Source organism: Etheostoma spectabile, chromosome 23 (assembly GCF_008692095.1).
Source record: "Etheostoma spectabile isolate EspeVRDwgs_2016 chromosome 23, UIUC_Espe_1.0, whole genome shotgun sequence".
Classification (NCBI taxonomy): Eukaryota; Metazoa; Chordata; class Actinopteri; order Perciformes; family Percidae; genus Etheostoma; species Etheostoma spectabile.
The window spans coordinates 18,447,086-18,460,092 of NC_045755.1; the positions used below are offsets into that span (position 1 = coordinate 18,447,086).

Here is a 13,007-nt window from a genome sequence, read left to right on the forward strand (position 1 = left end):
ATATATATATATATATATATATATATATATATATAAAACTAATATTTCAGGTGTACATATAAGACCTTAAATTCTAGATAAATGATAAGAGGTACTATGTTTTTTTAAAACTGATCCTCATTGAATATTTAGCTTTTACTAGTTTGCAAAAATATTGAATAATGTAACAGCAGAAAGAATGTATAAAAAAAAAATTCTTCACACAGTTTTTACTCCTCATTTTTAAAACACGTGTATATGAATTTGGGACTGACATCCAATGCCAATTTCCATATTTCAAATTTGGGAATCGTGTTCCCTTTTTCTCATAGGTTGCTTGTACTTTCAAATTGCATAATCATAAATGTTCTAAGCAAACGCAGTGTCTTTTCAAATGAGATTGCATTTAAAAAGCCATCTGAAACAAGAAAGCCCGATGCCTACACTCGGGGAGACATTCACTAATTATTCTACCTGGAATTGAAGACTAATTTAAAACCCTCAAAATCTGAAGCCCATGTCTAAATGGAGCACATCTGATTAAAGTACTGAAACTAGAAATGAGCAAGGGGGGGAGGAAAAAAAACACATGTGTTTAGCTTTGAGGTGGCTCTTATATTAACATGCTGCACAAAGAAAACACACCATTGTATTGTAAAATAAGACTAGAAGGTGTTAGGAACGTTGGATATGTATCTATTAAAGGCCTTGAAGAGATCATCCAAATCTATGCATGACAGTTCAAGTAATTGTGTTTTTATGGGTAGAATTCTGAATTATTTACTTGGTTGAATTTGAATCAAGTTTCACTATACTAGATTTCCACATTTATATGTGTACATGTCCACAATGATGTAAGTGTGTATTTGTATTCATAATTCAAGGCCAGGTGTGCCTTCCTTGCTCTACCATTAGCTTGGCATACAGTAGTTCCTTGTAAAAGACATTAAAGTATCTGAGCAATGACTTAGTAAATAATGAATTCTGAATCTTTTTTTTTTTTACAGGGGCAGATTATTGTAATTACCATTCATTAGTGCCATCTAGTGCCCACTACCTTAATACTGGGCTTTTTTTTCTTTAACTAGTGCATCCATGCCTTTTTTACATATGTACAAATTGTCCACGATATAAAATTGTCATTCTCACAAGTCAAGGGATATCTTCCCACAAAACATTTCAAAATACTGCCTTTCCATTCAGGTTACAGGGCGTCTTCGTTTACCGATCCCATTCATTTCCCTCTCCTTCCCTGACCCTTTGATAGTGAGAGTGAACGCATATTGTGTGATAGAGAGAGCATATCTTAATTGGCTGCCGTGTTATCGGCCCTGTTTGATAAGCTCCTTTGTCTTGTCCATCGCTAGATAGCCGCCGCTGATGGAAGGGAGGGCATTATTGGGGATCACGTCATCCCGAGACTTGTTCACATTTTATCCCAGTCATTTGGAAATGTCTGATCGGTGGAAAAATCAAGTAAAGATCACTCCGTAGGCATAGCGGTAGCGCTACCGACAGTATGATAGCCATCTTCTCTGAGATTGGACCAAGACACACACAAAAAAAAAAAAAAAAAGAGGGGAAAAATTAGCGAGCTACTTCCTCAGCTGTGTTTTTTATGTATGCCGGTGGCAGCTAAGAAAAGGTGCAGAACAGAACATTCCGAAGTCTTTATATGAATGGTGCCTATAGGTGAGGTAGTCACTAATTCATGGTAAATGCACCATTTGAATATCTGCTTCCAGGTGCAGTGATTCACAGATATGCATGTTATTAGTTAGACAAGAAAAGTCACCTGTGTTGTACGCGTTACTGAAAGTTCTTACGCAGAACCTAGGCCACCTTAAATGTATGATAGACAACCCAAGTTACAAGAATGCACTTCTAATCAATTAGCAAATTTTGAAAATCCCCGTGCTACTGTATTTAGTTTTGATTTGATTCTTCTCTCACTCTTGGCTAGGGAAATGTACAGACAGATGGAGACCATGTACAATCAAACCGATTAAAATGTATGTTTTACTACAGATTTTAAAAACTTAAGAATACTCCAATTTGTATTTTCTATTAAAGATGTCTTTGACTTGGAATTTTTTTTTGTCTTCGTTTAACAAAATTACGACAAACGTCTCAAATGCATTGGTTTCATTTGCAGTAAGAAGCAGCAATACCAAGATTTTGTGTTGAGGGATATCAGATTAAAGAACAAGTAAAAACACGAAGAATCTTGATAGTTCTTTGGTACTTGGTACTAGACACATTGCGGTTGGTACATGCCAAAGTTAAGGACATGAGCCCTTATCAGCTTCCACAATCCGGCAAACTCAACAACATGTCATGTTGTTTTCCTGTGTTGGTTGCTTTACGTTTTCGTGCAGCAATCACCGAACTGCATTCTGAAAATTAGTCAATAGGAGTTCCCAGTATTTCCTCCTTGATCATTTAGCTTTTACTTGTTTGCGTTTCCCCAAAAAAAATTAGTAATGTAAGATTATAGAAAATTTCCCATTATCAAAACGCTGTGTAAATCTATTTGGTAGTGACAGCCAGTTCCAAATTTGTCCATTTTTCAAATTTGGTAATCGTGTTGCCTTTTTCTCACAGCTTGCTTGTACTTTAAAATTGCATAATCATCAATGTTATAACAAAACCCAGGGTGTCTTTTCTACTGAGACTGCATTTAAAGCCATCTTAAACAAGATTATGCTTAAAGTTGTTAAGAGATTTAAGAAATGTGCAATAAGAAGCAGCTATACCATTATACATATCCAAGCAACAACAACACGAGGAATCTTGATAGTTCTTCTGTACTTACTGGACACATTTTGGTTAGTACTTGCCAAATCAAGGACATGATCCTTCACCAACTTCCCACCCACCAATACTGTGTACTGTGTTACCATGTTTTAACATTACATGTCATTGAGCTGACAATCCAAAGCGACTTACAATTGTTCTATATCAGAGGTTGCACGCCTCTCAGGCTGATGTATCGCATCGGGAATCGAACCCAGAACTCCCACACCAAAAGCATCTGTCATATCCACTGCGCCATCACCACCACCTACCACCTACCACCATGTTGAAAACAAAGACATTGCAGTTGGGGCTAAGAATTAACTAATTTCTTTTCTCAGCATGTTTTGTAGTTGCCAGGTTATTGTTTGGTAGTAGATGACTTATATCTAGGTTGAATGCACGTATTGTAAGTCACAGTTTTGCAGAAGCATCTTCCAAATGAACATAAAACTGTACAGATTTGCTCTTATGAAGAGAATGTGCCTGCTATCTGTACATCTTTCATGTACTTCTCCTGTACAACTTCTTTCAAGTGTTCAAGATTAATAAGTACTTTGCTTAATTTGGTGTAGGAATTACTCTGATTCTTTACTAAGTATTAAGTAATACCACACTCAAAATACTTGTAAAGTATGTCATTATCATCAGGAAAATGTACTTAAAGTATTAAAGGTAAAAGTACGCAATACAAAATAATCCTATTTTAGAAACTAGAAACGATTAAAACAGTTCTGTCAATCAACTAAGTGTTTAGTAGGCTAATCATTTTTGCTGGACTTGTTTCTTTTAATTTATAAAAGAAAAAGTATATTATAAACTGTGTGTTTTGTATTTTAATTTTTAAAGTAACTAAACCTGTCAGATTAATGTAGTGGAGTAAAATTGTACAATAGTTATCTCTGAAAAGTAGTGGAGTAGAAGTCGAAGAGGCATGAAAAGAAAAGACTCAAGTTCAAGGACCTCAAAGTACAGTACTTAAGTAAATGTACTTAGTTACATTCCACCAGCGCTTCATTTTATTGTTAGTATAGTAGTAGTGTGTCCTTTCCAACTTGGATTTACACAAAGCTACACAGGACTGGTTTCTAGGCCTCAACCTTGTATTCCAAAATGTGCTACAGTTGCATCTCTTGTGCGTCTCAATTTTATGAGTGTGCAATGTGATTCATGTATTGTGCTATTTCAAAAATTGGTGGAAAGAGAAATCCATGCTACTCCAACAACAACAACAAGGTGGCCTGCAACCTTAACCAATGGAAACCCGTAGGTGAGATGTGAAAAACAGCATCACTTTCAAGTTCTCTGTGAAAAGTGGAACCAGTCATTTGGATCGGACCGGCTGTCTTCCTGTGACAGCACTGGTAGTTTCCTCACTATTCATGTGGTTGAAACAGGAAACAAAACAAAACTGCTCAAGAGCGACTTCATTAGGGCATATTCATGTTGTCATCTCAACATTGCATAATATAAAAAGATACAAACGGAGGCAAAATAGGTTGAAATGCAAAAAACGAATTAAAGATTACAAAAACGCCGTTAACCATTGTAGTCACATGCAGTAGCTGTTTATTTAAATGGGAGCTTTGGCTACACCAGTCCCTTACTGTATCAGTTAAGGGACCGTTTTTATGTGTTTACCAATGTTTATGGAATGGACCACCTGAGAAAAAAATAGGGGAGGGTCATGTCTTTTTATTCTTTGTTGAGGGGAGGGTCGCCCAACGCTTATTAGTCTGGGGGAGGGTCACCCAACCTTTATATTAATGAAAACAGTAAGATTTCAAAATGGCTTGTTTGGTGAATACTTTTTCATGTAGCTCTTAGTCCCGGCCCCCATCGATAGCAGATGGTTCTGACCCAACGCCCGGTTGACAGCACCACAAGATTGGACTTGCTTTCTTTGAGAATGCAACCCTAACTTCCTGTGCCACCTGTTGCCAAAGTATCGTCAATGACATGAAAAAGGAATGTGATGAAGCTGACTAGCTCAGAGGTCTGCGGTTGCCTTGAGCTCCCACGGAAAATACTGAGCATCCACGTGTGCCAGACTGCCTGTAGGATACATTCATTAAAAATTGCAGTTGGCGCTATGTGGAGCGTGTGAGCGCTGATAGCGGTTACGTGTCAGTTAAACGTCTCAGAAGTGAATTTAATAGTGAAATTGCAAACAAACAATGTATAAAGTTTCAAGTTGTAGTTTCAATGAGACAACCTGTAGGGGCACCTGAAGCGGGAAAAGTTCTCTAGTGTTGCTTTAACTTTGAATTTCTGATTGGGTAGGCCAGCTGTATATATACACACACACACACACACACATACACACACGTATGTGTATATATACACATATGAATATATATATATATATATATATACACATAAGTATATATTTGTGTATGTGTATATGTATATATATATATACATACATATGTATAAATATATACATATATATATACACACACACATATACACGCGCACATATACAATGTGTGTGTATATATGTATATAAATACACAAACACATTGTATATATATATAATATATATATATATATATATATATATATATATATATATAAATACACACACATATACACACACACATACATCCATACACATACATATATAGCTATATATATAGCTAATAGTGTTACTTCTGCAATTAACTGAAAATAGGGACATCAATACTCTTCCCCAATTTCCTCCACACTTATTAATTATCAGAAATTAAAATACATTTCAACTTGTGTATTTATTATAAAATGAATATTTGAATTGACATTTATTGCCAGTATTGACAGACCTTTATAGCACACATATTTCCAAAATCTAATCAACGTAAATCTATGTACACTTCGCTTTTTTGTCAAGCCCGATCCTTGGCCAAGGATTCATACATACTTTCCATTACTGCTAATCATTTGTCAAAGCATGCATTTTTGAATGCGGTTTTCATATCTTTCAGGCAGATGTGATAGTCACTGTGATGGATTACACAATTGAAGCAAGTTTCACATCTGTGCAAGTTGGTCTCATGCTAAATTAACGGAAAACAGTGGCAGACATTGATGTAGGAAGGGCGCGTTTAAAAATCTAAAATGTTACAACACAGTTTATTTTAAATATTTCACATTTAAACCAACTGCATTCGTAGTTACTAGTTACTTTTCAGATGAAGGTATTACACTTAAAAACTGTCTCAAATAAATCTCAGAGGATACAACACATTGTTAAATATTAAACCAGTACGGTTCCCAAACTTTTTGGCTTGTGACCCCTTACACAAAAGTAGTGCGTTTGTGGGGCTCCTTGTACTTCTTTATGTAAAGGTTCTACCGCAGGCTAATAAACGGCTGGGACCTTGGATCATATTGACCAGTGTACTATATCCTCATACTGTAATACCACGAAATTGGTACCAGGACAGAAGAAGAGCAGATTGGTTAAAGCGCCCCTGCTCCACCCCAGCGGGGATACATTGGGGGGGAGGGGGGGCTCCCACCGTTTCTCCCTCCATGCCTGGTTCTCCCAGAGGAGCAGCCATGGCGACGGTGATTATGTCACCACTTAGTGAACTAACTGACACTGATGGGTTTGAAATGCACTCTACGTCCCAGGGGGCCCCCTGCCCCCCCCCCCCCTCCTCCCAGTCTCCCTCGTCCCCGGGTCTGTCAGGCCCCTCTGTGCATGGTGTTGTGTTACACTGGAGTGACGGCAAGGCCAAGTTCAACAGCACAGCCAGCCAGCAGCTCTCTGAAGAGCCTGTTTGAGGGGTCGGGGGGGTATGGAGGCTCTTCTGACTCCCTTCTGGACCCCTTCTGGTGCACCACTACTCCCCCCCCCCCCCCCATCTTCTCTTCTTCATCCTCCTACAGTACAAACCCTTCTCACCGAAATCGTCAAAAAACTATGCCATTTACCTAGTGAGGACGCTCCCAAAACCAATTACAAAAACGGGAAGAAATAATAATTGTTCTTTGTATAATGAGAATTCAGACACAGTCCACAAAAATAATTTTCGACTTTCTCTAAAGGGAGTAAATAATGTGTCCTGTAGGACTAATGCAAAACCATAGGCATTGCTGCAACAGAACCCTTTCACTTACATTACAGAAGGCGCTGTTCAGCAGCTAAGAGAACAATAATATATGAAGAATATTTATGCATCAAAATTCCATCAAAACGTGTCAGTAACCAAAAACACTTGCAAAAAATCTTTTGGCTTGAATGGTTGCTGTAGTTGGTATTTACTGTCTTCTCGAGGAACGGCAGTTACGTTCAGCTTGAGATCACCAAATGAGTCACAAACAGATGCAGCGATTTTGTCATATTTTGATAAAAACGTGTACACTTAGAAATGGAAATGAGATCCATGGTTCAAGAATGGTTCAGGAAAATTCTTCACGCTAATTTTTTGTTACCACACAAGTTCAAGTTTCATTGTAAAAAAATAAAATAAAAAGGTTCATCTTTAACAGTAACGGTATGTTGAGTACAATTTATTAAAAAAGAATATTCTGTTTCCTCAAAAGTGTCAACAACTGCACATCTTAACAATGATAAAATTCTTTCTAGCTTGCCCGACCTTTTACTAAAACTCATGCTGAATTGGAATGACTAAGACCTGCAGGGGCACTGTTAAAAACAAATCACTTTACGGTTACATTGACCTACTTTTGGCAACATTATTCATTACACCACCAATAATATTTTCATTCATTTTCACTGATTGTTCACTGTTTTCCATGTAGCTGCAGATGTGAGGCGCTCAGACGTAAAGGATATGACTAACTACCCAACAGCATTTTGCTTGTGGACTATTCCTGATACTAAATTATTAGCATTGTATACATTGCATCACAATACTCATTACAGGAAAAAGTCATACTACCAAAATGACTTATGCAACGCTGGTTTTTACTCATTTCCTCAACCCACCTCCACCTGCTATCTTCTATTGACCTCTTTACCAACTCCAGCTTCTTCACCATTGTATAATAATTCATAAACAGTACAATGGTAAAGTACAATCAATACAGACTCAGACAAAAAGAAGTTTCTGAATCAGATCTGAACAACATCTCTGGGGGTGAAAGAAAATGTGGCTCATCTTTTCGCATAAAGCCGAGGAAAAACAAACTTGACCGCACAGCATCAAAATTAATACATTTGAAAAAGTGCAATGTTTATACCAACTTTCTTAAACAGATGCGTTTAGTAAGTAGAATTGAGGGGCATTAGGAATGCTTCAAGGTCACATAATATGCTCATTTTCAGGTTCATACTTGTATATTTTGGATTTCTACTAGGGCATGTTTACATGCTTTATTGTTTAAAAAAACATTGTTATTCTCATGCAGCCCGTCTGAATATACCCTAACCCACCCAGTCTGCTCTGATTGGTCAGCGTTTCCGGGTTTTACACATCTGCACTCTACACACAGTTTTTCAATACTGGCTGTGTCCATTTCTCTGTGGGTTGAGCCTTTTGATACTTTCACATTATTTATGTAGTACCCATACCTGCTGTATAATAAAATAAAGCATCATGGTATTCTCATATATATATATATATATATATATATATATATATATATTTTATTTTTTTTCAATATGGGACCTTGATAATGAATTTCTCAGCCCTCTAAACTGCATATAACATAGGACAGGCATCTCACAAATACTATATCTTTTATCATCATATTAGGTTACTTATATGTTTATAATCTCTTTACCAGAAATCATTAGGCTACTTCACTAAAAGCAAATGACACATTTAAATTACTCATTCATAAAAGGGACAATTGCCAAAATATATTTTCCTAGAAAAGATTATGAGTTATGGTGTTGTTTAGAAAAAGTCTAGCCGTTCTTATTCTTTGTTCTGCATTTAAACTGAGATAACAAACTGCTGTCAGATTCTTCTAATAGATAAGTAGTTAATAACATAAGACATCATCAGACATAAGTATCCTTAGATCAGATACAAACATGCTGTTGCATCAGCCACCATACCGGTGTATCAGAAAAGTGTTTCCCCTTTGTCTAATTATGCACACTATATTATATAATATAGCTTGTCACACAAAGTGTTAACCAAAAAACAGGCGAGTGTGTTTTCTTGGTTTCAGTCATTACCTGATTGTTGTTTCTGATGCATTCACTGACAAGTGCCATGCAAAGTGGCTGCAGCTTCTGCTAATCAAAGCGCAGGCTGATGTGGCCAAATGGCAAACGTCTCATGTTATTGTCAATTTCCATTAACCATTAGAAAATTGTGACAGGCCAATTATGAAGTCAATCCACACTCTCCTCTCCTCCTATGCCCCCCTCCCCTCTCTACTCTCTCTCCTCATCATGTGTTGGTATAGAGAGACATATGTGTTTAGTCTATTAAAAGAGACAGCCGGCGTGCTTTGGGGAGGTGACCCTGGGGCTGGATGACAGCTTCAGTTACACTAACACATGAGCTCTCCCTAAACCCCTCCCAGACACACACACACACACACACACACACACACACACACACACACACACACACCTACTAAACTGCCAACTGCAGCTCTACTCCTTCACCTCCCCAACCTCCAACCCCTAACCTCCCAACTTGGTTGACTGGCAAGGGAGCGTGTGTGTGTGTGTGTGTGTGTGTGTGTGTGTGTGTGTGTGTGTGTGTGTGTGTTACTTTCTCAGTTAGCTAAAGGGGAGCAGGAGAAGGGGCTAAATTGAAAATTAAACTACGAGTAGCCAGTTATGTCGATGGCCACGTTGATAGGCGTCAATTGCTCAGGCCTCTTCGTCCTCACTCTGTTGCTGATTTAATTAAGCTTAGGAAATGATAGAATAACTGCATCCACCTGTGGCGGTTCACATTGTACTAATCTCTTCATTTGGCTGGCTAACCCTCAGTCTGCAGATAGCTACGTTCACACTGTGGCTGACCTCTCCTGCACACGACTCACGGGGGAACACAAGGCGCTGGAAAACTTCCCGGATTGACACAGGACATTTAGAAAAAGTCGCCTGCCATCTACACAATTAGATCATGATAGATAAAGTCTGAGAGTGTTGCCAAAACAGGGATGTGGTGAAATGTTTCCACACGCTTTGGCTGTGCTTGGAACAAAAATGACAATATCATTTGTAAAGCTAATAGATTGTGCAAACAAACTGAAAGTGGTGTTTAATTGGTGTCTGAAATGGAGGGCGACAATGGACAGAGATGTTGGGGGGTAAAAAAATGGAGATTTGCTCTGCAACTCATAAATTGTGTTACATCATCTACCAAGGGGGAAAAGCTCTGCTACAAGGAAAGGCAGGAAAGCTTGAAGCAAGTTTAGCAATTTCAGCCAAAATTGACAAGGGTCTCCCAGCCACCCAGGCACACCCCAATGAATAGCCTCCTACTAAAGTGCCCTTAAGCAAGGCATTAACACCTCAATCTGCTCCACTTAATACTGCCTAGCTGCCAGTAAAGCTGTATTGGAGGGTTTAAAGCTGGCTTGAAATGACAGTAAGAACTAAATGAAAGATGTGAACTTCAATACCCAGAAATCATGTGAAGCGGCATCAGTAAACCGCACATGTACGCTCACTAACTGGCCTGCTGGTGTGTGATGTGATTATACCAAAGAATACCAAAGAGACAAGAGAGCCAAGAGATCCGACAATGACGAGTCCAGTTTTGTCTGGATGGATGCACACCTACTAGTATTTAGGAGGCCATTTGGATTTAGTTTTGTCTTTAACTGTGGTGCTAGAATAATCTCTGCCAACGTCCCGGTCGGACAACAATGTCATTTGGGCCAACGGATGGATTCTCAAGCATCCAAATTAGTGGTGACAAGATGCTTCTCTTTTTTTTTAGCCCTGTGATTTAGGCTGATTGATGAATCATTCCATTTATCAAGCAAAAATGTCAAACCTTCCCAAACTCTAAAGATGTCACGTTGGGGCTCTGGGAACTTCCTTTTTTCCCCTTTTTAAGTTTTTTTTTTTTCAAGTATTATTTGAAATATTAACAAATGAATCGATAATCACAAATAATTGTGTAGTTACAGCCAATGCGGTACAATGTATTTTGTTTTAGTGCATTACATCACACAAAACTCCTCACATTATGCAACACAAAAACATGTTTACTTTTTCATGATTATTCATTAGGATTGCATTTGATCACATCCTCACAATGTGATTCCACTAATAATGAATACAATGTCAGGAAATTGTGAGAAAATTTCCACCAGAACCTCCTACTTGTTTTGTCCGACCAGTGGTTCAAAAAACCCCAAATGTTCCATTTACAAATAAATAATGAAACAGAAAGCAGAAAATCCTGAAGATAGCCTAACTTACTAAAATGGTTGTCTCTTACATTACAATCTTGTGCATTGTGAAGAAGAGCGAGTCAACTTCCTAAGTCGATAACAGCAACATCTTAGGACACTGGCAATCCTTGATGTCAAAACAAGGAAATAGTTATCCAAAAAGTAAGTTAAAAAATCCACAATGAGCCTTTCTTTCATTTATGAAATGCTGCTCTGCATGTCCTGTGTACATATTAGACTTATGGTTGACAATACATTACCCACGTTGAGCCTGGGGGTTGAAGTCACTGAAGTTCCATTCAAGTTGGTGCCACAAATGATACTAGCATGATGGAAGGAAACAGGAAAAAAAGGAGAAAAAAAAAAGCAGGAATGACAACAATGTGAATGAGAGAGAAGGGTAGTGACAGCTCCACTTTGCAGAGACATCATGCATTTCTGGGGAATTTAGGCACCAGGGGCTTGGAGGGCTTAGCATTTCCGTGAGGCTGAGGCCTGCGTTTTGACTGGGAGAGAAAAGACCAATTAGGCCATTAATGTGAGTGCTGACGGGCAGATTATTCCCCTGGCTCGCCTGCCCCTTTAAAAAACAGGCAGTAATAACAATAAAGCCAGTAATAACCCAGCTCTTAAAAGGGACAGCTGGGGCCTGGAAGGGAGTTCTCATCGCAAACATACTGTACGCTGTAACTCTCAGCAGCCTTGGCGTCAGAGCCTAATGTCCTTCACAGCTGGCTTCACATGTTCGAAAGCTGCCAAACAGGCTCCTGTACACTTCCTGGGCCCTTTGTTTGAACCCTGGACTTGGGACTTTAAGACTATTGTTCACTCTTGTAGGAAGTTTTGCATTTTCAATCAACAAGCGCTACCTTGAAGTTTCAAGGTAAACGGAATCCACAGATGACCCATCCACACACCTAGAACACATGCTGTCATGCATACCCTAATACGGATACAATGCAAATTCACGTATGCACACAAAGTGTCCCTACATTGGGACTTTCTAGCACTCCCAATGAGTTTCCTGCTGTATTCCAGTATTTCCAGGTTTACAGTTACAGGCCAAAAGTCAGGGGTGAGGGGTCGAGCGTTGCACTTCTAACAATGATGCAGGTGCACTATTCAGCTCCAGTCAGCAGCAGCACATGGACAGCCACCCAGTCATTTAATTAAGAACGCTGATCAACACACACACACACACACACACACACACACACACACAATGTCGTGACCACTCCTTGGACCCCATGTAGTTGGGGTATTCTCTTACGGAGCTGGGATTGGGAGCGAGGAATACGAGCAGTGCTGCCGTCCCGGGGACAAAAGGCAGGGTGGCCCAGGGGCTCAGGCAGGTTCGGCCCCTGGACCTCGAGGTCCTTGAGGATCCCCCCTTAAACAGCCAGGTGTTCCAACAGGAGGGACTTTGTGGAACTGTGGCAACATTATTTGGAATGGATAAAAAAAGAGATGTTTGCTGTTGGTCTGGTGCTTTGTGAGATTTGCATAGTTTTTTATTTTATTTTGTAGTGGCCATGGTGGTATGTTAGTTACCGATACACATGGTGAAACAATGCCAAACGCTGGCTGAGCACTCTGTAGATGCTAAGTATGACATACTTTCAACCTGGCTTTGAATACCAACGCAATGACTCTGCCAAATGTCAATGACAAACAATCTACAGCTTGTCCCAGCCTTTCACCTACATTTCTATCTGCTTAGGCTAACCTTGGGCATTTTAATCTGAATACCATGGCCCACTAAGTAGTCTAGCCACCATCAATGTCCATCCAGTTCCTCTAATGGGCTGTATTACAAGGCAATAGGGGTCGTGATAGAACAATGGATATGATACATGCCTTTGGTGTGGGAGATTCGGGTTCGATTCCCACTGCGATACATCAACCAA

The 13,007-nt window shown here is 39.1% G+C and overlaps 2 long non-coding RNA genes across 2 annotated transcripts in view; one reads left to right on the forward strand and one right to left on the reverse strand.

Annotated features, from left to right (window-relative positions):
• Positions 1–13,007, reverse strand: part of LOC116672874 (uncharacterized) — a 116,871-nt gene that overhangs the window by 50,844 nt on the left and 53,020 nt on the right. The gene's annotated exons all lie outside the window — the stretch shown is intronic.
• Positions 4,909–13,007, forward strand: part of LOC116672872 (uncharacterized) — a 13,809-nt gene continuing 5,710 nt past the window's right edge. The window contains exons 1-2 of the long non-coding RNA XR_004327667.1: positions 4,909–4,961; positions 7,952–7,957. This is a non-coding gene — a long non-coding RNA (uncharacterized LOC116672872). The remainder of the gene's footprint in view (positions 4,962–7,951; positions 7,958–13,007) is intronic.